Raw genomic sequence first — 24,633 nt, 5'->3', positions numbered from 1 at the left:
GTTAGGGCAGGCAAGGCAAGGCAAGGCAAGGCAAGGCAAGGCAAGGCAAGGCAAGGCAGATAATGCCAGGGCAGGCAAGGCAGTGCAATGGAAGATAAGGGCAGGGCAGGGCAGGGCAGGGCACGGCAAGGCAAGGCAAGGGAAGGCAAGGCAACGCAAGGCAGATAATGCCAGGGCAGGCAATGCAGGGCAATGGAAGATAAGGGAAGGGCAGGGCAAGGCAAGGCAAGGCAAGGCAAGGCAAGGCAAGGCAGATAATGCCAGGGCAGGCAAGGCAGGGCCATGGAAGATAAGGGCAGGGCAGGGCAAGGCAGGGCAGGGCAAGGCAAGGCAGGGCAAGGCAAGGCAAGGCAAGGCAAGGCAAGGCAAGGCAAGGCAGATAATGCCAGGGCTGGCAAGGCAGGGCAATTGAAGATAAGGGCAGGGCAGGGCAGGGCAAGGCAAGGCAAGGCAAGGCAAGGCAGATAATGCCAAGGCAGGCAAGGCAGGGCAATGGAAGATAAGGGCAGGGCAAGGCAGGCATGGCAGGGCAGGGCAGGGCAAGGCAAGGCAAGGCAAGGCAGATAATGCCAGGGCAAGCAAGGCAGGGCAATGGAAGATAAGGGCAGGGCAGGCAAGGCAGTGCAGGGCAGGGCAGGGCAAGGCAAGGCAAGGCAAGGCAAGGCAAGGCAGATAATGCCAGGGCAGGCAAGGCAGGGCAAAGGAAGATAAGGGCAGGGCAGGCAAGGCAGGGCAGGGCAAGGCAAGGCAAGGCAAGGCAAGGCAAGGCAAATCAGATAATGCCAGGGCAAACAAGGCAGGGCAATGGAAGATAAGGGTAGGGCAGGCAAGGCAGGGCAGGGCAGGGCAGGGCAAGGCAAGGCAAGGCAAGGCAAGGCAAGGCAGATAATGCCACGGCAGGCAAGGCAGGGCAATGGAAGATAAGGGCAGGGCAAGGCAAGGCAGGGCAAGGCAAGGCAAGGCAAGGCAAGGCAAGGCAGATAATGCCAGGGCAGGCAAGGCAGTGCAATGGAATATAAGGGCAGGGCAGTCAAAGCAGAGCAGGGCAGGGCAGACAGGGCAAGGCAAGGCAAGGCAAGGCAAGGCAGATAATGCCAGGGCAGGCAAGGCACGGCAATGGAAGATAAGGGCAGGGAAGGCAAGGCAGGGCAGGGCAAGGCAAGGCAAGGCAAGGCAAGGCAGATAATGCCAGGGCAAACAAGGCAGGGCGATGGAAGATAAGGGCAGGGCAGGCAAGGCAGGGCAGGGCAGGGCAGGGCAAGGCAAGGCAAGGCAAGGCAAGGCAAGGCAAGGCAAGGCAAGGCAGATAATGCCAGGGCAGGCAAGGCAGGGCAATGGAAGATAAGGGCACGGCAGGCAAGGCAGGGCAGGGCAAGGCAAGGCAGGGCAAGGCAAGGCAAGGCAAGGCAGGGCAAGGCAAGGCAAGGCAAGGCAGATAATGCCAGGGCAGGCAAGGCAGGGCAATGGAAGATAAGGGCAGGGCAGGTTAGGGCTGGCAAGGCAAGGTAAGGCAGGGAAACGGAAGAGAAGGGCAGGGCACATTAGGGCAGGCAAGGCAAGGCAAGGCAAGGCAAGGCAAGGCAAGGCAGATAATGCCAGGGCAGGCAAGGCAGGGCAACGGAAGATAAGGGCAGGGCAGGCAAGGCAAGGCAAGGCAAGGCAAGGCAAGGCAAGGCAAGGCAGATAATGCCAGGGCAGGCAAGGCAGTGCAATGGAAGATAAGAGCAGGGCAGGGCAGGGCAGGGCACGGCAAGGCAAGGCAAGGGAAGGCAAGGCAACGCAAGGCAGATAATGCCAGGGCAGGCAAGGCAGGGCCATGGAAGATAAGGGCAGGGCAGGGCAAGGCAGGGCAGGGCAAGGCAAGGCAGGGCAAGGCAAGGCAAGGCAAGGCAAGGCAAGGCAAGGCAAGGCAGATAATGCCAGGGCTGGCAAGGCAGGGCAATGGAAGATAAGGGCAGGGCAGGGCAGGGCAAGGCAAGGCAAGGCAAGGCAAGGCAGATAATGCCAAGGCAGGCAAGGCAGGGCAATGGAAGATAAGGGCATGGCAAGGTAGGCATGGCAGGGCAGGGCAGGGCAAGGCAAGGCAAGGCAAGGCAGATAATGCCAGGGCAAGCAAGGCAGGGCAATGGAAGATAAGGGCAGGGCAGGCAAGGCAGTGCAGGGCAGGGCAGGGCAAGGCAAGGCAAGGCAAGGCAAGGCAAGGCAGATAATGCCAGGGCAGGCAAGGCAGGGCAATGGAAGATAAGGGCAGGGCAGGCAAGGCAGGGCAGGGCAAGGCAAGGCAAGGCAAGGCAAGGCAAGGCAAATCAGATAATGCCAGGGCAAACAAGGCAGGGCAATGGAAGATAAGGGTAGGGCAGGCAAGGCAGGGCAGGGCAGGGCAGGGCAAGGCAAGGCAAGGCAAGGCAAGGCAAGGCAAGGCAAGGCAGATAATGCCAGGGCAGGCAAGGCAGGACAATGGAAGATAAGGGCAGGGAAGGGAAGGCAGGGCAGGGCAAGGCAAGGCAAGGCAAGGCAAGGCAGATAATGCCAGGGCAAACAAGGCAGGGCGATGGAAGATAAGGGCAGGGCAGGCAAGGCAGGGCAGGGCAGGGCAGGGCAAGGCAAGGCAAGGCAAGGCAAGGCAAGGCAAGGCAGATAATGCCAGGGCAGGCAAGGCAGGGCAATGGAAGATAAGGGCACGGCAGGCAAGGCAGGGCAGGGCAAGGCAAGGCAGGGCAAGGCAAGGCAAGGCAAGGCAGGGCAAGGCAAGGCAAGGCAAGGCAGATAATGCCAGGGCAGGCAAGGCAGGGCAACGGAAGATAAGGGCAGGGCAGGCAAGGCAAGGCAAGGCAAGGCAAGGCAAGGCAAGGCAGATAATGCCAGGGCAGGCAAGGCAGTGCAATGGAAGATAAGGGCAGGGCAGGGCAGGGCAGGGCACGGCAAGGCAAGGCAAGGGAAGGCAAGGCAACGCAAGGCAGATAATGCCAGGGCAGGCAATGCAGGGCAATGGAAGATAAGGGAAGGGCAGGGCAAGGCAAGGCAAGGCAAGGCAAGGCAAGGCAAGCCAAGGCAGATAATGCCAGGGCAGGCAAGGCAGGGCCATGGAAGATAAGGGCAGGGCAGGGCAAGGCAGGGCAGGGCAAGGCAAGGCAGGGCAAGGCAAGGCAAGGCAAGGCAAGGCAAGGCAAGGCAAGGCAAGGCAGATAATGCCAGGGCTGGCAAGGCAGGGCAATGGAAGATAAGGGCAGGGCAGGGCAGGGCAAGGCAAGGCAAGGCAAGGCAAGGCAGATAATGCCAAGGCAGGCAAGGCAGGGCAATGGAAGATAAGGGCAGGGCAAGGCAGGCATGGCAGGGCAGGGCAGGTCAAGGCAAGGCAAGGCAAGGCAGATAATGCCAGGGCAAGCAAGGCAGGGCAATGGAAGATAAGGGCAGGGCAGGCAAGGCAGTGCAGGGCAGGGCAGGGCAAGGCAAGGCAAGGCAAGGCAAGGCAAGGCAGATAATGCCAGGGCAGGCAAGTCAGGACAATGGAAGATAAGGGCAGGGCAGGTTAGGGCTGGCAAGGCAAGGTAAGGCAGGGCAACGGAAGAGAAGGGCAGGGCATATTAGGGCAGGCAAGGCAAGGCAAGGCAAGGCAAGGCAAGGCAAGGCAGATAATGCCAGGGCAGGCAAGGCAGGGCAATGGAAGATAATGGCAGGGCAGGGCAGGGCAGGGCAGATAATGTCAGAGCAGGCAAGGCAAGGCAAGGCAAGGCAAGGCAAGGCAAGGCAAATCAGATAATGCCAGGGCAAACAAGGCAGGGCAATGGAAGATAAGGGTAGGGCAGGCAAGGCAGGGCAGGGCAGGGCAGGGCAAGGCAAGGCAAGGCAAGGCAAGGCAAGGCAGATAATGCCAGGGCAGGCAAGGCAGGACAATGGAAGATAAGAGCACGGCAGGCAAGGCACGGCAGGGCAAGGCAAGGCAGGGCAAGGCAAGGCAAGGCAAGGCAGGGCAAGGCAAGGCAAGGCAAGGCAAGGCAAGGCAAGGCAAGGCAGATAATGCCAGGGCAGGCAAGGCAGTGCAATGGAAGATAAGGGCAGGGCAGGACAGGGCAGGGCAGGGCAGGGCAGGGCAAGGCAAGGCAAGGGAAGGCAAGGCAACGCAAGGCAGATAATGCCAGGGCAGGCAATGCAGGGCAATGGAAGATAAGGGAAGGGCAGGGCAAGGCAAGGCAAGGCAAGGCAAGGCAAGGCAAGGCAAGGCAAGGCAAGGCAGATAATGCCCGGGCAGGCAAGGCAGGGCAATGGAAGATAAGGGCAGGGCAGGGCAGGCAAGGCAGGGCATGGCAGGGCAAGGCAAGGCAAGGCAAGGCAAGGCAAGGCAAGGCAGATAATGCAAGGGCAAGCAAGGCAGGGCAATGGAAGATAAGGGCAGGGCAGGCAAGGTAGGGCAAGGCAAGGCAGGGCAAGGCAAGGAAAGGCAAGGCAAGGCAAGGCAAGGCAAGGCAAGGCAGATAATGCCAGGGCAGGCAAGACAGGGCAATGGAAGATAAGGGCAGGGCAGGCACAGCAGGGCAGGGCAGGGCAGGGCAGACAGGGCAAGGCAAGGCAAGGCAAGGCAAGGCAAGGCAGATAATGCCAGGGCAGGCAAGGCAGGGCCATGGAAGATAAGGGCAGGGCAGGGCAAGGCAGGGCAGGGCAAGGCAAGGCAGGGCAAGGCAAGGCAAGGCAAGGCAAGGCAAGGCAAGGCAAGGCAGATAATGCCAGGGCTGGGAAGGCAGGGCAATGGAAGATAAGGGCAGGGCAGGGCAGGGCAAGGCAAGGCAAGGCAAGGCAAGGCAGATAATGCCAAGGCAGGCAAGGCAGGGCAATGGAAGATAAGGGCAGGGCAAGGCAGGCATGGCAGGGCTGGGCAGGGCAAGGCAAGGCAAGGCAAGGCAGATAATGCCAGGGCAAGCAAGGCAGGGCAATGGAAGATAAGGGCAGGGCAGGCAAGGCAGTGCAGGGCAGGGCAGGGCAAGGCAAGGCAAGGCAAGGCAAGGCAAGGCAGATAATGCCAGGGCAGGCAAGGCAGGGCAATGGAAGATAAGGGCAGGGCAGGCAAGGCAGGGCAGGGCAAGGCAAAGCAAGGAAAGGCAAGGCAAGGCAAATCAGATAATGCCAGGGCAAACAAGGCAGGGCAATGGAAGACAAGGGTAGGCCAGGCAAGGCAGGGCAGGGCAGGGCAGGGCAAGGCAAGGCAAGGCAAGGCAAGGCAAGGCAAGGCAGATAATGCCAGGGCAGGCAAGGCAGGACAATGGAAGATAAGGGCACGGCAGGCAAGGCACGGCAGGGCAAGGCAAGGCACGGCAAGGCAAGGCAAGGCAAGGCAGGGCAAGGCAAGGCAAGGCAAGGCAGATAATGCCAGGGCAGGCAAGGCAGGGCAATGGAAGATAAGGGCAAGGCAGGTTAGGGCTGGCAAGGCAAGGTAAGGCAGGGCAACGGAAGAGAAGGGCAGGGCATATTAGGGCAGGCAAGGCAAGGCAAGGCAAGGCAAGGCAAGGCAAGGCAAGGCAGATAATGCCAGGGCAGGCAAGGCAGGGCAATGGAAGATAATGGCAGGGCAGGGCAGGGCAGGGCAGATAATGTCAGAGCAGGCAAGGCAAGGCAAGGCAAGGCAAGGCAAGGCAGATAATGCCAGGGCAGGCAAGGCAGGGCAATGGAAGATAAGGGCAGGCCAGGCAAGGCAGGGCAGGGCAAGGCAAGGCAAGGCAAGGCAAGGCAAGGCAAATCAGATAATGCCAGGGCAAACAAGGCAGGGCAATGGAAGATAAGGGTAGGGCAGGCAAGGCAGGGCAGGGCAGGGCAGGGCAAGGCAAGGCAAGGCAAGGCAAGGCAAGGCAGATAATGCCAGGGCAGGCAAGGCAGGACAATGGAAGATAAGAGCACGGCAGGCAAGGCACGGCAGGGCAAGGCAAGGCAGGGCAAGGCAAGGCAAGGCAAGGCAGGGCAAGGCAAGGCAAGGCAAGGCAAGGCAAGGCAAGGCAGATAATGCCAGGGCAGGCAAGGCAGTGGAATGGAAGATAAGGGCAGGGCAGGACAGGGCAGGGCAGGGCAGGGCAGGGCAAGGCAAGGCAAGGGAAGGCAAGGCAACGCAAGGCAGATAATGCCAGGGCAGGCAATGCAGGGCAATGGAAGATAAGGGAAGGGCAGGGCAAGGCAAGGCAAGGCAAGGCAAGGCAAGGCAAGGCAAGGAAAGGCAAGGCAAGGCAAGGCAAGGCAAGGCAAGGCAAGGCAGATAATGCCAGGGCAGGCAAGACAGGGCAATGGAAGATAAGGGCAGGGAAGGCACAGCAGGGCAGGGCAGGGCAGGGCAGACAGGGCAAGGCAAGGCAAGGCAAGGCAAGGCAAGGCAGATAATGCCAGGGCAGGCAAGTCAGGGCAATGGAATATAAGGGCAGGGCAGTCAAAGCAGGGCAGGGCAGGACAGGGCAGACAGGGCAAGGCAAGGCAAGGCAGGGCAAGGCAAGGCAAGGCAGATAATGCCAGGGCAGGCAAGGCAGGGCAATGGAAGATAAAGGCAGGGCAGGCAAGGCAGGGCAAGGCAAGGCAGGGCAAGGCAAGGAAAGGCAAGGCAAGGCAAGGCAAGGCACGGCAAGGCAGATAATGCCAGGGTAGGCAAGACAGGGCAATGGAAGATAAGGGCAGGGCAGGCAAAGCAGGGCAGGGCAGGGCAGGGCAGACAGGGCAAGGCAAGGCAAGGCAAGGCAAGGCAAGGCAAGGCAAGGCAAGGCAAGGCAGATAATGCCAGGGCAGGCAAGGCAGGGCAATGGAAGATAAGGGCAGGGCAGGGCAGGCAACGCAAGGCAAGGCAGGGCAAGGCAAGGCAAGGCAAGGCAAGGCAAGGCAAGGCAAGGCAAGGCAAGGCAAGGCAAGGCAAGGCAGATAATGCCAGGGCTGGCAAGGCAGGGCAATGGAAGATAAGGGTAGGGCAGGGCAGGGCAAGGCAAGGCAAGGCAAGGCAAGGCAGATAATGCCAAGGCAGGCAAGGCAGGGCAATGGAAGATAAGGGCAGGGCAAGGCAGGCATGGCAGGGCAGGGCAGGGCAAGGCAAGGCAAGGCAAGGCAGATAATGCCAGGGCAAGCAAGGCAGGGCAATGGAAGATAAGGGCAGGGCAGGCAAGGCAGGGCAGGGCAGGGCAGGGCAAGGCAAGGTAAGGCAAGGCAAGGCAAGGCAGATAATGCCAGGGCAGGCAAGGCAGGGCAATGGAAGATAAGGGCAGGGCAAGGCAAGGCAGGGCAAGGCAAGGCAAGGCAAGGCAAGGCAAGGCAGATAATGCCAGGGCAGGCAAGGCAGGGCAATGGAATATAAGGGCAGGGCAGTCAAAGCAGGGCAGGGCAGGGCACACAGGGCAAGGCAAGGCAAGGCAAGGCAAGGCAGATAATGCCAGGGCAGGCAAGGCACGGCAATGGAAGATAAGGGCAGGGCAGGCAACGCAGGGCAGGGCAAGGCAAGGCAAGGCAAGGCAAGGCAGATAATGCCAGGGCAAACAAGGCAGGGCGATGGAAGATAAGGGCAGGGCTGGCAAGGCAGGGCAGGGTAGGCAAGGCAGGGCAGGGCAGGGCAGGGCAAGGCAAGGCAAGGCAAGGCAAGGCAAGGCAGATAATGCCAGGGCAGGCAAGGCAGGGCAATGGAAGATAAGGGCAGGGCAAGGCAAGGCAGGGCAAGGCAAGGCAAGGCAAGGCAAGGCAAGGCAGATAATGCCAGGGCAGGCATGGCAGGGCAATGGAATATAAGGGCAGGGCAGTCAAAGCAGGGCAGGGCAGGGCACACAGGGCAAGGCAAGGCAAGGCAAGGCAAGGCAGATAATGCCAGGGCAAGCAAGGCAGGGCAATGGAAGATAAGGGCAGGGCAGGCAAGTCAGGGCAGGGCAGGGCAAGGCAAGGCAAGGCAAGGCAGATAATGCCAGGGCAAGCAAGGAAGGGCAATGGAAGATAAGGACACGGCAGGCAAGGCAGGGCAGGGCAAGGCAAGGCAGGGCAAGGCAAGGCAAGGCAAGGCAGGGCAAGGCAAGGAAAGGAAAGGCAGATAATGCCAGGGCAGGCAAGGCAGGGCAATGGAAGATAAGGGCAGGGCAGGTTAGGGCTGGAAAGGCAAGGTAAGGCAGGGAAACGGAAGAGAAGGGCAGGGCACATTAGGGCAGGCAAGGCAAGGCAAGGCAAGGCAAGGCAAGGCAAGGCAGATAATGCCAGGGCAGGCAAGGCAGGGCAATGGAAGATAATGGCAGGGCAGGGCAGGGAAGGGCAGGGCAGGGCAGGGCAGAAAATGCCAGGGCAGGCAAGGCAAGGCAAGGCAAGGCAAGGCAAGGCAAGGCAAGGCAAGGCAGATAATGCCAGGGCAGGCAAGGCAGGGCAACGGAAGATAAGGGCAGGGCAGGCAAGGCAAGGCAAGGCAAGGCAAGGCAAGGCAGATAATGCCAGGGCAGGCAAGGCAGTGCAATGGAAGATAAGGGCAGGGCAGGGCAGGGCAGGGCACGGCAAGGCAAGGCAAGGCAAGGGAAGGCAAGGCAACGCAAGGCAGATAATGCCAGGGCAGGCAATGCAGGGCAATGGAAGATAAGGGAAGGGCAGGGCAAGGCAAGGCAAGGCAAGGCAAGGCAAGGCAGATAATGCCCGGGCAGGCAAGGCAGGGCAATGGAAGATAAGGGCAGGGCAGGGCAGGCAAGGCAGGGCAGGGCAGGGCAAGGCAAGGCAAGGCAAGGCAAGGCAAGGCAAGGCAAGGCAAGGCAGATAATGCCAGGGCAAGCAAGGCAGGGCAATGGAAGATAAGGGCAGGGCAGGCAAGGCAGGGTAGGGCAGGGCAGGGCAAGGCAAGGCAAGGCAAGGCAAGGCAAGGCAAGGCTAGGCAGATAATGCCAGGGCAGTCAAGGCAGGGCAATGGAAGATAAGGGCAGGGCAGGCAAGGCAGGGCAGGGCAAGGCAAGGCAAGGCAAGGCAAGGCAATGGAAGATAAGGGAAGGGCACGCAAGGCAGGGCAGGGCAGGGCAAGGCAAAGCAGCGCAAGGAAAGGCAAGGCAAGGGAAGGCAAGGCAAGGCAAGGCAGATAATGCCAGGGTAGGCAAGACAGGGCAATGGAAGATAAGGGCAGGGCAGGCAAAGCAGGGCAGGGCAGACAGGGCAAGGCAAGGCAAGGCAAGGCAAGGCAAGGCAGATAATGCCAGGGCAGGCAAGTCAGGGCAATGGAATATAAGGTCAGGGCAGTCAAAGCAGGGCAGGGCAGGTCAGGGCAGGGCAGGGCAGACAGGGCAAGGCAAGGCAAGGCAAGGCAAGGCAGATAATGCCAGGGCAGGCAAGGCAGGGAAATGGAAGATAAGGGCAGGGCAGGCAAGGCAGGGCAGGGCAGGGCAGGGCAAGGCAAGGCAAGGCAAGGCAAGGCAATGCAAGGCAGATAATGCCAGGGCAAACAAGGCAGGGCAATGGAAGATAAGGGCAGGGCAGGCAAGGTAGGGCAGGGTAGGTCAGGGCAGGGGAAGGCAAGGCAGGGCAAGGCAAGGCAAGGCAAGGCAGATAATGCCAGGGCAGGCAAGGCAGGGCAATGGAATATAAGGGTAGGGCAGGCAAGGCAGGGCAGGGCAAGGCAAGGCAAGGCAAGGCAAGGCAAGGCAGATAATGCCAGGGCAGGCAAGGCAGGGCAATGGAAGATAAGGGTAGGGTAGGCAAAGCAGGGAAGGGCAGGGCAGGGCAAGGCAAGGAAAGGCAAGGCAGATAATGCCAGGGCAATCAAGGCAGGGCAATGGAAGATAATGGCAGGGCAGGCAAGGTAGGGCAGGGTAGGTCAGGGCAGGGGAAGGCAAGGCAGGGCAAGGCAAGGCAAGGCAAGGCAGATAATGCCAGGGCAGGCAAGGCAGGGCAATGGAAGATAAGGGCAGGGCAGGGCAGGGCCGGGCAGGCAAGGCAAGGCAAGGCAAGGCAAGGCAAGGCAAGGCTAGGCAGATAATGCCAGGGCAGGCAAGGCAGGGCAATGGAAGATAAGGGCAGGGCAGGCACAGCAGGGCAGGGCAGGGAAGGGCAGGTCAGGGAAAGGCAAGGCAAGGCAAGGCAAGGCAGATAATGCCAGGGCTGGCAAGGCAGGACAATGGAAGATAAGGGCAGGGCAGGCAAGGCCAGGCAGGGCAAGGCAAGGCAAGGCAAGGCAAGGCAAGGCAAGGCAGATAATGCCAGGGCAGGCAAGGCAGGGCAATGGAAGATAATGGCAGGGCAGGGCAGGGCAGGGCAGGGCAAGGGAAGGCAGGGCAGGGCAGGGCAGATAATGCCAGGGCAGGAAAGGCAAGGCAAGGCAAAGGCAAGGCAAGGCAGATAATGCCAGGGCAGGCAAGGCAGGGCAACGGAAGATAAGGGCAGGGCAGGCAAGGCAAGGCAAGGCAAGGCAAGGCAAGGCAAGGCAGATAATGCCAGGGCAGGCAAGGCAGTGCAATGGAAGATAAGGGCAGGGCAGGGCAGGGCAGGGCACGGCAAGGCAAGGCAAGGGAAGGCAAGGCAACGCAAGGCAGATAATGCCAGGGCAGGCAAGGCAGTGCAATGGAAGATAAGGGAAGGGCAGGGCAAGGTAAGGCAAGGCAAGGCAAGGCAAGGCAAGGCAAGGCAAGGTATGGCAGATAATGCCAGGGCAGGCAAGGCAGGGCAATGGAAGATAAGGGCAGGGCAGGGCAGGCAAGGCAGGGCAGGGCAGGGCTAGGCAAGGCAAGGCAAGGCAAGGCAAGTCAAGTCAAGGCAGATAATGCCAGGGCAAGCAAGGCAGGGCAATGGAAGATAAGGGCAGGGCAGGCAAGGCAGGGTAGGGCAGGGCAGGGCAAGGCAAGGCAAGGCAAGGCAAGGCAAGGCAAGGCTAGGCAGATAATGCCAGGGCAGTCAAAGCAGGGCAATGGAAGATAAGGGCAGGGCAGGCACAGCAGGGCAGGGCAAGGCAAGGCAAGGCAAGGCAATGGAAGATAAGGGCAGGGCACGCAAGGCAGGGCAGGGCAGGGCAAGGCAAGGCAGGGCAAGGCAAGGCAAGGCAAGGGAAGGCAAGGCAAGGCAAGGCAGATAATGCCAGGGTAGGCAAGACAGGGCAATGGAAGATAAGGGCAGGGCAGGCAAAGCAGGGCAGGGCAGACAGGGCAAGGCAAGGCAAGGCAAGGCAAGGCAAGGCAAGGCAGATAATGCCAGGGCAGGCAAGTCAGGGCAATGGAATATAAGGGCAGGGCAGTCAAAGCAGGGCAGGGCAGGGCAGGGCAGGGCAGGGCAGACAGGGCAAGGCAAGGCAAGGCAAGGCAAGGCAAGGCAATTCAAGGCAGATAATGCCAGGGCAGGCAAGGCAGGGAAATGGAAGATAAGGGCAGGGCAGGCAAGGCAGGGCAGGGCAAGGCAAGGCAAGGCAAGGCAAGGCAAGGCAAGGCAAGGCAGATAATGCCAGGGCAAACAAGGCAGGGCAATGGAATATAAGGGTAGGGCAGGCAAGGCAGGGCAGGGCAGGGCAGGGCAGGGCAGAGCAGGGCAGGGAAAGGCAAGGCAAGGCAAGGCAAGGCAAGGCAAGGCAGATAATGCCAGGGCAGGCAAGGCAGGGCAATGGAAGATAAGGGTAGGGTAGGCAAAGCAGGGAAGGGCAGGGCAGGGCAAGGCAAGGCAAGGCAAGGCAAGGCAAGACAAGGCAGATAATGCCAGGGCTGGCAAGGCAGGACAATGGAAGATAAGGGCAGGGCAGGCAAGGCAAGGCAGGGCAAGGCAAGGCAAGGCAAAGCAAGGCAAGGCAAGGCAAGGCAGATAATGCCAGGGCAAGCAAGGCAGGGCAACGGAACATAAGGGCAGGGCAAGGTAAGGCAAGGCAAGGCAAGGCAGATAATGCCAGGGCAAGCAAGGCAGGGCAATGGAAGATAAGGGCAGGGCAGGCAAGGCAGGGCAGGGCAAGGCAAGGCAAGGCAAGGTAAGGCAACGCAGATAATGCCAGGGCAGGCAAGGCAGGGCAATGGAAGATAAGGGCAGGGCACGCAAGGCAGGGCAGGGCAGGGCAAGGCAAGGCAGGGCAAGGCAAGGCAAGGCAAGGCAAGGCAATGCAAGGCAAGGCAAGGCAGATAATGCCAGGGCAGGCAAGGCAGGGCAATGGAAGATAACGGCAGGGCAGGTTAGGGCAGGCAAGACAGGGCAACGGAAGATAAGGACAGGACAGGCAAGGCAAGGCAAGGCAAGGCAAGGCAAGGCAAGTCAGATAATGCCAGGGCAGGCAAGGCAAGGCAAGGCAAGGCAGATAATGCCATGGCAGTCAAGGCAGGGCAACGGAAGATAAGGGCAGGGAAGGGCAGGGCAGGCAAGGCAAGACAAGGCAAGGCAGATAATGCCAAGGCAGGCAAGGCAAGGCAAGGCAAGCCAAGGCAAGGCAGATAATGCCAGGGCAGGCAAGGCAGGGCAACTGAAGATAAGGGCAGGGCACGGCAGGGCAGGGCAGGCAAGGCAGGGCAACGGAAGATAAGGGCAGCGCAGGCAAGGCAAGGCAAGGCAAGGCAAGGCAAGGCAAGGCAAGGCACATAATGCCAGGGCAGTCAAGGCAGGGCAACGGAAGATAAGGGCAGGGCAGGTTAGGGCAGGCAAGGCAGGGGAACGGAAGATAAGGGCAGGGAAGGCAATGAAAGGCAAGGCAAGGCAAAGCAAGGCAAGGCAAGGCAAGGCAAGGCAAGGCAGATAATGCCAGGGCAGGCAAGTCAGGGCAATGGAATATAAGGGCAGGGCAGGGCAGGGCAGGGCAGGGCAAGGCAAGGCAAGGCAAGGCAAGGCAAGGCAAGGCAAGGCAAGTCAGATAATGCCAGGGCAGGCAAGGCAGGGCAATGGAAGATAAGGGAATGGCAGGGCAAGGCAAGGCAAGGCAAGGCAAGGCAAGGCAAGGCAAGGCAAGGCAGATAATGCCAGGGCAGGCAAGGCAGGGCAATGGAAGATAAGGGGAGGGCAGGCAAGGGCAGGCAAGGCAGGGCAACGGAAGATAAGGGCAGGGCAGGCAAGGCAAGGCAAGGCAAGGCAAGGCAAGGCAAGGCAAGGCAAGGCAGATAATGCCAGGGCAGGCAAGGCAGGGCAATGGAAGATAAGGGCAGGGCAGGGCAGGGCAAGGCAAGGCAAGGCAAGGCAAGGGAAGGCAAGGCAAGGCAAGGCAGATAATGCCAGGGCAGGCAATGCGGGGCAATGGAAGATAAGGGAAGGGCAGGGCAAGCAAGGCAAGGCAGGGCAGGGCAGGGAAATGCAGGGCAGACAGGGCAAGGCAAGGCAAGGCAAGTCAAGGCAAGGCAGATAATGCCAGGGCAGGCAAGGCAGGGCAATGGAAGATAAGGGCAGGGCACGCAAGGCAGGGCGGGGCAGGGCAGGGCAGGGCAGGGCAAGGCAACGCAAGGCAGATAATGCCAGGGCAGGCAAGGCAGGACAATGGAAGATAAGGGCAGGGCAGGGCAAGGCAGGGCAGGGCAGGGCAAGGCAAGGCAAGGCAAGGCAAGGCAAGGCAAGGCAAGGCAAGGCAAGGCAAGGCAGATAATGCCAGGGCAGGCAAGACAGGGCAATGGAAGATAAGGGCAGGGCAGGCAAAGCAGGCAAGGCAGGGCAAGGCAAGGCAAGGCAAGGCAAGGCAAGGCAAGGCAGATAATACCAGGGCAGGCAAGGAAGGGCAATGGAAGATAAGGGCAGGGCAGGGCAGGCAAGGCAGGGCAGGGCAGGGCAAGGCAACGCAAGGCAAGGCAAGGCATGGCAAGGCAAGGCAAGGCAAGGCAGATAATGCCAGGGCAAGCAAGGCAAGGTAATGGAAGATAATGGCAGGGCAGGGCAAGGCAAGGCAAGGCAAGGCAAGGCAAGGCAGATAATGCCAAGGCAGGCAAGGCAGGGCAATGGAAGATAATGGCAGGGCAAGGCAGGCATGGCAGGGCAGGGCAGGGCAAGGCAAGGCAAGGCAGATAATGCCAGGGCAGGCAAGGCAGGGCAATGGAAGATAAGGGTAGGGTAGGCAAAGCAGGGAAGGGCAGGGCAGGGCAAGGCAAGGCAAGGCAAGGCAAGGCAAGGCAAGGCAAGGCAGATAATGCCAGGGCTGGCAAGGCAGGACAATGGAAGATAAGGGCAGGGCAGGCAAGGCAAGGCAGGGCAAGGCAAGGCAAGGCAAAGCAAGGCAAGGCAAGGCAAGGCAGATAATGCCAGGGCAAGCAAGGCAGGGCAACGGAACATAAGGGCAGGGCAGGGCAGGGCAGGGCAGGGCAATGGAAGATAAGGGCAGGGCAAGGCAAGGCAAGGCAAGGCAAGGCAGATAATGCCAGGGCAAGCAAGGCAGGGCAATGGAAGATAAGGGCAGGGCAGGCAAGGCAGGGCAGGGCAAGGCAAGGCAAGGCAAGGTAAGGCAAGGCAGATAATGTCAGGGCAGGCAAGGCAGGGCAATGGAAGATAAGGGCAGGGCACGCAAGGCAGGGCAGGGCAGGGCAAGGCAAGGCAGGGCAAGGCAAGGCAAGGCAAGGCAAGGTAATGCAAGGCAAGGCAAGGCACATAATGCCAGGGCAGGCAAGGCAGGGCAATGGAAGATAACGGCAGGGCAGGTTAGGGCAGGCAAGACAGGGCAACGGAAGATAAGGACAGGACAGGCAAGGCAAGGCAAGGCAAGGCAAGGCAAGGCAAGTCAGATAATGCCAGGGCAGGCAAGGCTAGGCAAGGCAAGGCAGATAATGCCATGGCAGTCAAGGCAGGGCAACGGAAGATAAGGGCAGGGAAGGGCAGGGCAGGCAAGGCAAGACAAGGCAAGGCAGATAATGCCAAGGCAGGCAAGGCAAGGCAAGGCAAGCCAAGGCAAGGCAGATAATGCCAGGGCAGGCAAGGCAGGGCAACGGAAGATAAGGGCAGGGCAGGGCAGGTTAGGGCAGGCAAGGCAGGGGAACGGAAGATAAGGGCAGGGAAGGCAATGAAAGGCAAGGCAAGGCAAAGCAAGGCAAGGCAAGGCAAGGCAAGGCAAGGCAGATAATGCCAGGGCAGGCAAGTCAGGGCAATGGAATATAAGGGCAGGGCAGGGCAGGGCAGGGCAGGGCAAGGCAAGGCAAGGCAAGGCAAGGCAAGGCAAGGCAAGGCAAGGCAAGTCAGATAATGCCAGGGCAGGCAAGGCAGGGCAATGGAAGATAAGGGAATGGCAGGGCAAGGCAAGGCAAGGCAAGGCAAGGCAAGGCAAGGCAAGGCAGATAATGCCAGGGCAGGCAAGGCAGGGCAATGGAAGATAAGGGCAGGGCAGGGCAGGGCAAGGCAAGGCAGGGCACGGCAGAGCAAGGCAATGGAAGGCAAGGCAAGGCAAGGCAGATAATGCCAGGGCAGGCAAGGCAGGGCAATGGAAGATAAGGGAATGGCAGGGCAAGGCAAGGCAAGGCAAGGCAAGGCAAGGCAAGGCAAGGCAGATAATGCCAGGGCAGGCAAGGCAGGGCAATGGAAGATAAGGGCAGGGCAGGGCAGGGCAGGGCAAGGCAAGGCAAGGCAAGGCAAGGCAATGGAAGATAAGGGCAGGGCACGCAAGGCAGGGCAGGGCAGGGCAAGGCAAGGCAGGGCAAGGCAAGGCAAGGCAAGGCAAGGCAAGGCAAGGCAAGGCAAGGCAGATAATGCCAGGGTAGGCAAGACAGGGCAATGGAAGATAAGGGCAGGGCAGGCAAAGCAGGGCAGGGCAGGGCAGGGCAGACAGGGCAAGGCAAGGCAAGGCAAGGCAAGGCAAGGCAGATAATGCCAGGGCAGGCAAGTCAGGGCAATGGAATATAAGGGCAGGGCAGTCAAAGCAGGGCAGGGCAGGTCAGGGCAGGGCAGGGCAGACAGGGCAAGGCAAGGCAAGGCAGGGCAAGGCAAGGCAAGGCAAGGCAGATAATGCCAGGGCAGGCAAGGCAGGGAAATGGAAGATAAGGGCAGGGCAGGCAAGGCAGGGCAGGGCAGGGCAGGGAAAGGCAAGGCAAGGCAAGGCAAGGCAAGGCAAGGCAAGGCAGATAATGCCAGGGCAAACAAGGCAGGGCAATGGAAGATAAGGGCAGGGCAGGCAGGGCAGGGCAGGGCAGGGCAGGGCAAGGCAAGGCAAGGCAAGGCAAGGCAAGGCAGATAATGCCAGGGCAGGCAAGGCAGGGCAATGGAATATAAGGGTAGGGCAGGCAAGGCAGGGCAGGGCAGGGCAGGGCAGGGCAAGGCAAGGCAGGGCAAGGCAAGGCAAGGCAAGGCAGAGCAGATAATGCCAGGGCAGGCAAGACAGGGCAATGGAAGATAAGGGCAGGGCAGGCAAAGCAGGGCAGGGCAGACAGGGCAAGGCAAGGAAAGGCAAGGCAAGGCAAGGCAAGCCAAGGCAGATAATGCCAGGGCAGGCAAGGCAGGGCAATGGAAGATAAGGGCAGGGCAGGCACAGCAGGGCAGGGCAGGGAAGGGCAGGGCAGGGCAAGGCAAGGCAAGGCAAGGCAAGGCAAGGCAGATAATGCCAGGGCAGGCAAGACAGGGCAATGGAAGATAAGGGCAGGGCAGGCAAAGCAGGACAGGGCAGGACAGGGCAGACAGGGCAAGGCAAGGCAAGGCAAGGCAAGGCAAGGCAAGGCAAGGCAAGGCAAGGCAGATAATGCCAGGGCAGGCAAGGCAGGGCAATGGAAGATAAGGGCAGGGCAGGGCAAGGCAAGGCAGGGCAAGGCAAGGCAAGGCAAGGCAAGGCAAGGCAAGGCAAGGCAAGGCAAGGCAAGGCAAGGCAGATAATGCCAGGGCAGGCAAGGCAGGGCCATGGAAGATAAGGGCAGGGCAGGGCAAGGCAGGGCAGGGCAGGGCAAGGCAGGGCAGGGCAAGGCAAGGCAAGGCAAGGCAAGACAAGGCAAGGCAAGGCAAGGCAAGGCAAGGCAAGGCAGATAATGCCAGCGCAAGCAAGGCAGGGCAATGGAAGATAAGGGCAGGGCAGGCAAGGCAGGGCAGGGCAGGGCAGGGCAAGGCAAGGCAAGGCAAGGCAAGGCAAGGCAGATAATGCCAGGGCAGGCAAGGCAGGGCAATGGAAGATAAGGGCAGGGCAAGGCAAGGCAAGGCAAGGCAAGGCAGATAATGCCAGGGCAGGCAAGGCAGGGCAATGGAAGATAAGGGCAGGGCAGTCAAAGCAGGGCAGGGCAGGGCAGAGAGGGCAAGGCAAGGCAAGGCAAGGCAAGGCAAGGCAAGGCAGATAATTCCAGGGCAGGCAAGGCAGGGCAATGGAAGATAAGGGCAGGGCAGGCAAGGCAGGGCAGGGCAGGGCCAGGCAAGGCAAGGCAAGGCAAGGCAAGGCAGATAATGCCAGGGCAGGCAAGGCAGGGCCATGGAAGATAAGGGCAGGGCAGGGCAAGGCAGGGCAGGGCAAGGCGAGGCAGGGCAAGGCAAGGCAAGGCAAGGCAAGGCAAGGCAAGGCAAGGCAAGGCAGATAATGCCAGGGCTGGCAAGGCAGGGCAATGGAAGATAAGGGCAGGGCAGGGCAAGGCAAGGCAAGGCAAGGCAAGGCAAGGCAAGGCAGATAATGCCAAGGCAGGCAAGGCAGGGCAATGGAAGATAAGGGCAGGGCAAGGCAGGCATGGCAGGGCAGGGCAGGGCAAGGCAAGGCAAGGCAAGGCAGATAATGCCAGGGCAAACAAGGCAGGGCAATGGAAGATAAGGGCAGGGCAGGCAGGACAGGGCAGGGCAGGGCAGGGCAGGGCAAGGCAAGGCAAGGCAAGGCAAGGCAAGGCAAGGCAAGGCAGATAATGCCAGGGCAGGCAAGGCAGGGCAATGGAATATAAGGGTAGGGCAGGCAAGGCAGGGCAGGGCAGGGCAGGGCAGGGCAAGGCAAGGCAGGGCAAGGCAAGGCAAGGCAAAGGAGATAATGCCAGGGCAGGCAAGACAGGGCAATGGAAGATAAGGGCAGGGCAGGCAAAGCAGGGCAGGGCAGACAGGGCAAGGCAAGGCAAGGCAAGGCAAGGCAAGGCAGATAATGCCAGGGCAGGCAAGGCAGGGCAATGGAAGATAAGGGCAGGGCAGGGGAGGGCAGGCAAGGCAGAGCAGGGCAGGGCAAGGCAACGCAAGGCAAGGCAGGGCAGGGCAAGGCAAGGCAAGGCAAGGCAAGGCAAGGCAAGGCAAGGCAAGGCAGATAATGCCAGGGCAGGCAAGGCAGGGCAATGGAATATAAGGGCAGGGCAGGCAAGGCAAGGCAAGGCAAGGCAAGGCAAGGCAGATAATGCCAGGGCAGGCAAGGCAGTGCAATGGAAGATAAGGGCAGGGCAGGGCAGGGCAGGGCAGGGCAGGGCAGGGCAGGGCAGAGCAGGGCAAGGCAAGGCAACGGAAGGCAAGGCAACGCAAGGCAGATAATGCCAGGGCAGGCAATGCAGGGCAATGGAAGATAAGGTAAGGGCAGGGCAGGGCAAGGCAAGGCAGGGCAAGGCAAGGCAAGGCAAGGCAAGGCAGATAATGCCCGGGCAGGCAAGGCAGGGCCATGGAAGATAAGGGCAGGGCAGGGCAAGGCAGGGCAGGGCAAGGCAAGGCAGGGCAAGGCAAGGCAAGGCAAGGCAAGGCAAGGCAAGGCAAGGCAAGGCAAGGCAGATAATGCCAGGGCTGGCAAGGCAGGGTAATGGAAGATAAGGGCAGGGCAAGGCAGGCATGGCAGGGCAGGGCAGGGCAAGGCAAGGCAAGGCAAGGCAGATAATGCCAGGGCAAGCAAGGCAGGGCAATGGAAGATAAGGGCAGGGCAGGCAAGGCAGGGCAGGGTAGGGCAAGGCAAGGCAAGGCAGATAATGCCAGGGCAGGCAAGGCAGGGCAATGGAATATAAGGGCAGGGCAAGGCAAGGCAGGGCAAGGCAAGGCAAGGCAAGGCAAGGCAAGGCAAGGCAGATAATGCCAGGGCAGGCAAGGCAGGGCAATGGAATATAAGGGCAGGGCAGTCAAAGCAGGGCAGGGCAGGGCAGACAGGGCAAGGCAAGGCAAGGCAAGGCAAGGCAAGGCAGATAATGCCAGGGCAAACAAGGCAGGGCAATGGAAGATAAGGGCAGGGCAGGCAAGGCAGGGCAGGGCAGGGCAGGGCAAGGCAAGGCAAGGCAAGGCAAGGCAAGGCAAGGCAAGGCAGATAATGCCAGGGCAGGCAAGGCAGGGCAATGGAAGATAAGGGCACGGCAGGCAAGGCAGGGCAGGGCAAGGCAAGGCAGGGCAAGGCAAGGCAGATAATGCCAGGGCAGGCAAGGCAGGGCAATGGAATATAAGGGTAGGGCAGGGCAGGGCAGGGCAGGGCAAGGCAAGGCAGGGCTGGGCAGGGCAGATAATGCCAGGGCAGGCAAGGCAAGGCAAGGCAAGTCAAGGCAAGGCAAGGCAAGGCAAGGCAGATAATGCCAGGGCAGGCAAGGCAGGGCAACGGAAGATAAGGGCAGGGCAGGCAAGGCAAGGCAAGGCAAGGCAAGGCAAGGCAAGGCAAGGCAAGGCAGATAATGCCAGGGCAGGCAAGGCAGTGCAATGGAAGATAAGGGCAGGGCAGGGCAGGGCAGGGCAGGGTAGGGCAGGGCAAGGCAAGGCAAGCCAAGGCAAGGCAAGGCAAGGCAGATATGCCAGGGCAAGCAAGGCAGGGCAATGGTAGATAAGGGCAGGGCAGGCAAGGCAGGGTAGGGCAGGGCAGGGCAAGGCAAGGCAAGGCAAGGCAAGGCAAGGCAAGGCTAGGCAGATAATGCCAGGGCATTCAAGGCAGGGCAATGGAAGATAAGGGCAGGGCAGGCACAGCAGGGCAGGGCAGGGAAGGGCAGGGCAGGGCAAGGCAAGGCAAGGCAAGGCAGATAATGCCAGGGCTGGCAAGGCAGGGCAATGGAAAATAAGGGCAGGGCAGGCAAGGCAAGGCAGGGCAAGGCAAGGCAAGGCAAGGCAAGGCAATGGAAGATAAGGGCAGGGCACGCAAGGCAGGGCAGGGCAGGGCAAGGCAAGGCAGGGCAAGGCAAGGCAAGGCAAGGCAAGGCAAGGCAAGGCAAGGCAAGGCAGATAATGCCAGGGTAGGCAAGACAGGGCAATGGAAGATAAGGGCAGGGCAGGCAAAGCAGGGCAGGGCAGGGCAGGGCAGACAGGGCAAGGCAAGGCAAGGCAAGGCAAGGCAAGGCAGATAATGCCAGGGCAGGCAAGTCAGGGCAATGGAATATAAGGGCAGGGCAGTCAAAGCAGGGCAGGGCAGGTCAGGGCAGGGCAGGGCAGACAGGGCAAGGCAGGGCAAGGCAAGGCAAGGCAAGGCAGATAATGCCAGGGCAGGCAAGGCAGGGAAATGGAAGATAAGGGCAGGGCAGGCAAGGCAGGGCAGGGCAGGGCAGGGAAAGGCAAGGCAAGGCAAGGCAAGGCAAGGCAAGGCAAGGCAGATAATGCCAGGGCAAACAAGGCAGGGCAATGGAAGATAAGGGCAGGGCAGGTAGGGCAGGGCAGGGAAGGGCAGGGCAAGGCAAGGCAAGGCAAGGCAAGGCAAGGCAGATAATGCCAGGGCAGGCAAGGCAGGGCAATGGAATATAAGGGTAGGGCAGGCAAGGCAGGGCAGGGCAGGGCAGGGCAGGGCAAGGCAAGGCAGGGCAAGGCAAGGCAAGGCAAGGCAGATAATGCCAGGGCAGGCAAGACAGGGCAATGGAAGATAAGGGCAGGGCAGGCAAAGCAGGGCAGGGCAGACAGGGCAAGGCAAGGAAAGGCAAGGCAAGGCAAGGCAAGGCAAGGCAGATAATGCCAGGGCAGGCAAGGCAGGGCAATGGAAGATAAGGGCAGGGCAGGCACAGCAGGGCAGGGCAGGGAAGGGCAGGGCAGGGCAAGGCAAGGCAAGGCAAGGCAAGGCAAGGCAAGGCAAGGCAGATAATGCCAGGGCAAGCAAGGCAGGGCAATGGAAGATAATGGCAGGGCAGGCAAGGCAGGGCAGGGCAGGGCAGGGCAAGGCAAGGAAAGGCAAGGCAAGGCAAGGCAAGGCAAGGCAGATAATGCCAGGGCAGGCAAGACAGGGCAATGGAAGATAAGGGCAGGGCAGGCAAAGCAGGACAGGGCAGGGCAGCGCAGACAGGGCAAGGCAAGGCAAGTCAAGGCAAGGCAAGGCAAGGCAAGGCAAGGCAAGGCAAGGCAGATAATGCCAGGGCAGGCAAGGCAGGGCAATGGAAGATAAGGGCAGGGCAGGGCAAGGCAAGGCAGGGCAAGGCAAGGCAAGGCAAGGCAAGGCAAGGCAAGGCAAGGCAAGGCAAGGCAGATAATGCCAGGGCAGGCAAGGCAGGGCCATGGAAGATAAGGGCAGGGCAGGGCAAGGCAGGGCAGGGCAAGGCAAGGCAAGGCAAGGCAAGACAAGGCAAGGCAAGGCAAGGCAAGGCAAGGCAAGGCAGATAATGCCAGCGCAAGCAAGGCAGGGCAATGGAAGATAAGGGCAGGGCAGGCAAGGCAGGGCAGGGCAGGGCAGGGCAAGGCAAGGCAAGGCAAGGCAAGGCAAGGCAGATAATGCCAGGGCAGGCAAGGCAGGGCAATGGAAGATAAGGGCAGGGCAAGGCAAGGCAAGGCAAGGCAAGGCAGATAATGCCAGGGCAGGCAAGGCAGGGCAATGGAAGATAAGGGCAGGGCAGTCAAAGCAGGGCAGGGCAGGGCAGAGAGGGCAAGGCAAGGCAAGGCAAGGCAAGGCAGATAATTCCAGGGCAGGCAAGGCAGGGCAATGGAAGATAAGGGCAGGGCAGGCAAGGCAGGGCAGGGCAGGGCCAGGCAAGGCAAGGCAAGGCAAGGCAAGGCAGATAATGCCAGGGCAGGCAAGGCAGGGCCATGGAAGATAAGGGCAGGGCAGGGCAAGGCAGGGCAGGGCAAGGCGAGGCAGGGCAAGGCAAGGCAAGGCAAGGCAAGGCAGATAATGCCAGGGCTGGCAAGGCAGGGCAATGGAAGATAAGGGCAGGGCAGGGCAAGGCAAGGCAAGGCAAGGCAAGGCAAGGCAAGGCAGATAATGCCAAGGCAGGCAAGGCAGGGCAATGGAAGATAAGGGCAGGGCAAGGCAGGCATGGCAGGGCAGGGCAGGGCAAGGCAAGGCAAGGCAAGGCAGATAATGCCAGGGCAAACAAGGCAGGGCAATGGAAGATAAGGGCAGGGCAGGCAGGGCAGGGCAGGGCAGGGCAGGGCAAGGCAAGGCAAGGCAAGGCAAGGCAAGGCAAGGCAAGGCAGATAATGCCAGGGCAGGCAAGGCAGGGCAATGGAATATAAGGGTAGGGCAGGCAAGGCAGGGCAGGGCAGGGCAGGGCAGGGCAAGGCAAGGCAGGGCAAGGCAAGGCAAGGCAAAGCAGATAATGCCAGGGCAGGCAAGACAGGGCAATGGAAGATAAGGGCAGGGCAGGCAAAGCAGGGCAGGGCAGACAGGGCAAGGCAAGGCAAGGCAAGGCAAGGCAAGGCAGATAATGCCAGGGCAGGCAAGGCAGGGCAATGGAAGATAAGGGCAGGGCAGGGGAGGGCAGGCAAGGCAGAGCAGGGCAGGGCAAGGCAACGCAAGGCAAGGCAGGGCAGGGCAAGGCAAGGCAAGACAAGGCAAGGCAAGGCAGATAATGCCAGGGCAGGCAAGGCAGGGCAATGGAATATAAGGGCAGGGCAGGGCAAGGCAGGGCAGGGCAAGGCAAGGCAGGGCAAGGCAAGGCAAGGCAAGGCAAGGCAAGGCAAGGCAAGGCAGATAATGCCAGGGCAGGCAAGGCAGGGCCATGGAAGATAAGGGCAGTGCAGGCAAGGCAGGGCAGGGCAATGCAAGGCAAGGCAAGGCAAGGCAAGGCAAGGCAAGGCAAGGCAAGGCAGATAATGCCAGGGCAGGCAAGGCAGGGCAATGGAAGATAAGGGCAGGGCAGGCACAGCAGGGCAGGGCAGGGAAGGGCAGGGCAGGGCAAGGCAAGGCAAGGCAAGGCAAGGCAAGGCAAGGCAGACAATGCCAGGGCAAGCAAGGCAGGGCAATGGAAGATAAGGGCAGGGCAGGCAAAGCAGGGAAGGGCAGGGCAGGGCAAGGCAAGGCAAGGCAAGGCAAGGCAAGGCAAGGCAGATAATGCCAGGGCAAGCAAGGCAGGGCAATGGAAGATAATGGCAGGGCAGGCAAGGCAGGGCAGGGCAGGGCAGGGCAAGGCAAGGAAAGGCAAGGCAAGGCAAGGCAAGGCAAGGCAAGGCAAGGCAAGGCAAGGCAGATAATGCCAGGGCAGGCAAGACAGGGCAATGGAAGATAAGGGCAGGGCAGGCAAAGCAGGACAGGGCAGGGCAGGGCAGACAGGGCAAGGCAAGGCAAGGGAAGGCAAGGCAAGGCAAGGCAAGGCAAGGCAAGGCAAGGCAAGGCAAGGCAGATAATGCCAGGGCAGGCAAGTCAGGGCAATGGAATACAAGGGCAGGGCAGTCAAAGCAGGGCAGGGCAGGTCAGGGCAGGGCAGGGCAGACAGGGCAAGGCAAGGCAAGGCAGGGCAAGGCAAGGCAAGGCAAGGCAGATAATGCCAGGGCAGGCAAGGCAGGGAAATGGAAGATAAGGGCAGGGCAGGCAAGGCAGGGCAGGGCAGGGCAGGGAAAGGCAAGGCAAGGCAAGGCAAGGCAAGGCAAGGCAAGGCAAGGCAAGGCAAGGCAAGGCAGATAATGCCAGGGCTGGCAAGGCAGGACAATGGAAGATAAGGGCAGGGCAGGCAAGGCAAGGCAGGGCAAGGCAAGGCAAGGCAAAGCAAGGCAAGGCAAGGCAAGGCAGATAATGCCAGGGCAAGCAAGGCAGGGCAACGGAACATAAGGGCAGGGCAGGGCAGGGCAGGGCAGGGCAATGGAAGATAAGGGCAGGGCAAGGCAAGGCAAGGCAAGGCAAGGCAGATAATGCCAGGGCAAGCAAGGCAGGGCAATGGAAGATAAGGGCAGGGCAGGCAAGGCAGGGCAGGGCAAGGCAAGGCAAATCAAGGTAAGGCAAGGCAGATAATGTCAGGGCAGGCAAGGCAGGGCAATGGAAGATAAGGGCAGGGCACGCAAGGCAGGGCAGGGCAGGGCAAGGCAAGGCAGGGCAAGGCAAGGCAAGGCAAGGCAAGGTAATGCAAGGCAAGGCAAGGCACATAATGCCAGGGCAGGCAAGGCAGGGCAATGGAAGATAACGGCAGGGCAGGTTAGGGCAGGCAAGACAGGGCAACGGAAGATAAGGACAGGACAGGCAAGGCAAGGCAAGGCAAGGCAAGGCAAGGCAAGTCAGATAATGCCAGGGCAGGCAAGGCAAGGCAAGGCAAGGCAGATAATGCCATGGCAGTCAAGGCAGGGCAACGGAAGATAAGGGCAGGGAAGGGCAGGGCAGGCAAGGCAAGACAAGGCAAGGCAGATAATGCCAAGGCAGGCAAGGCAAGGCAAGGCAAGCCAAGGCAAGGCAGATAATGCCAGGGCAGGCAAGGCAGGGCAACGGAAGATAAGGGCAGGGCAGGGCAGGGCAGGGCAGGCAAGGCAGGGCAACGGAAGATAAGGGCAGCGCAGGCAAGGCAAGGCAAGGCAAGGCAAGGCAAGGCAAGGCACATAATGCCAGGGCAGTCAAGGCAGGGCAACGGAAGATAAGGGCAGGGCAGGTTAGGGCAGGCAAGGCAGGGGAACGGAAGATAAGGGCAGGGAAGGCAATGAAAGGCAAGGCAAGGCAAAGCAAGGCAAGGCAAGGCAAGGCAAGGCAAGGCAGATAATGCCAGGGCAGGCAAGTCAGGGCAATGGAATATAAGGGCAGGGCAGGGCAGGGCAGGGCAGGGCAAG

Source organism: Strix aluco, chromosome W (assembly GCF_031877795.1).
Source record: "Strix aluco isolate bStrAlu1 chromosome W, bStrAlu1.hap1, whole genome shotgun sequence".
Lineage (NCBI taxonomy): Eukaryota > Metazoa > Chordata > Aves > Strigiformes > Strigidae > Strix > Strix aluco.
The sequence above is the reverse complement of the archived record's forward strand: the minus strand, read 5'-3'. Positions refer to the sequence as shown.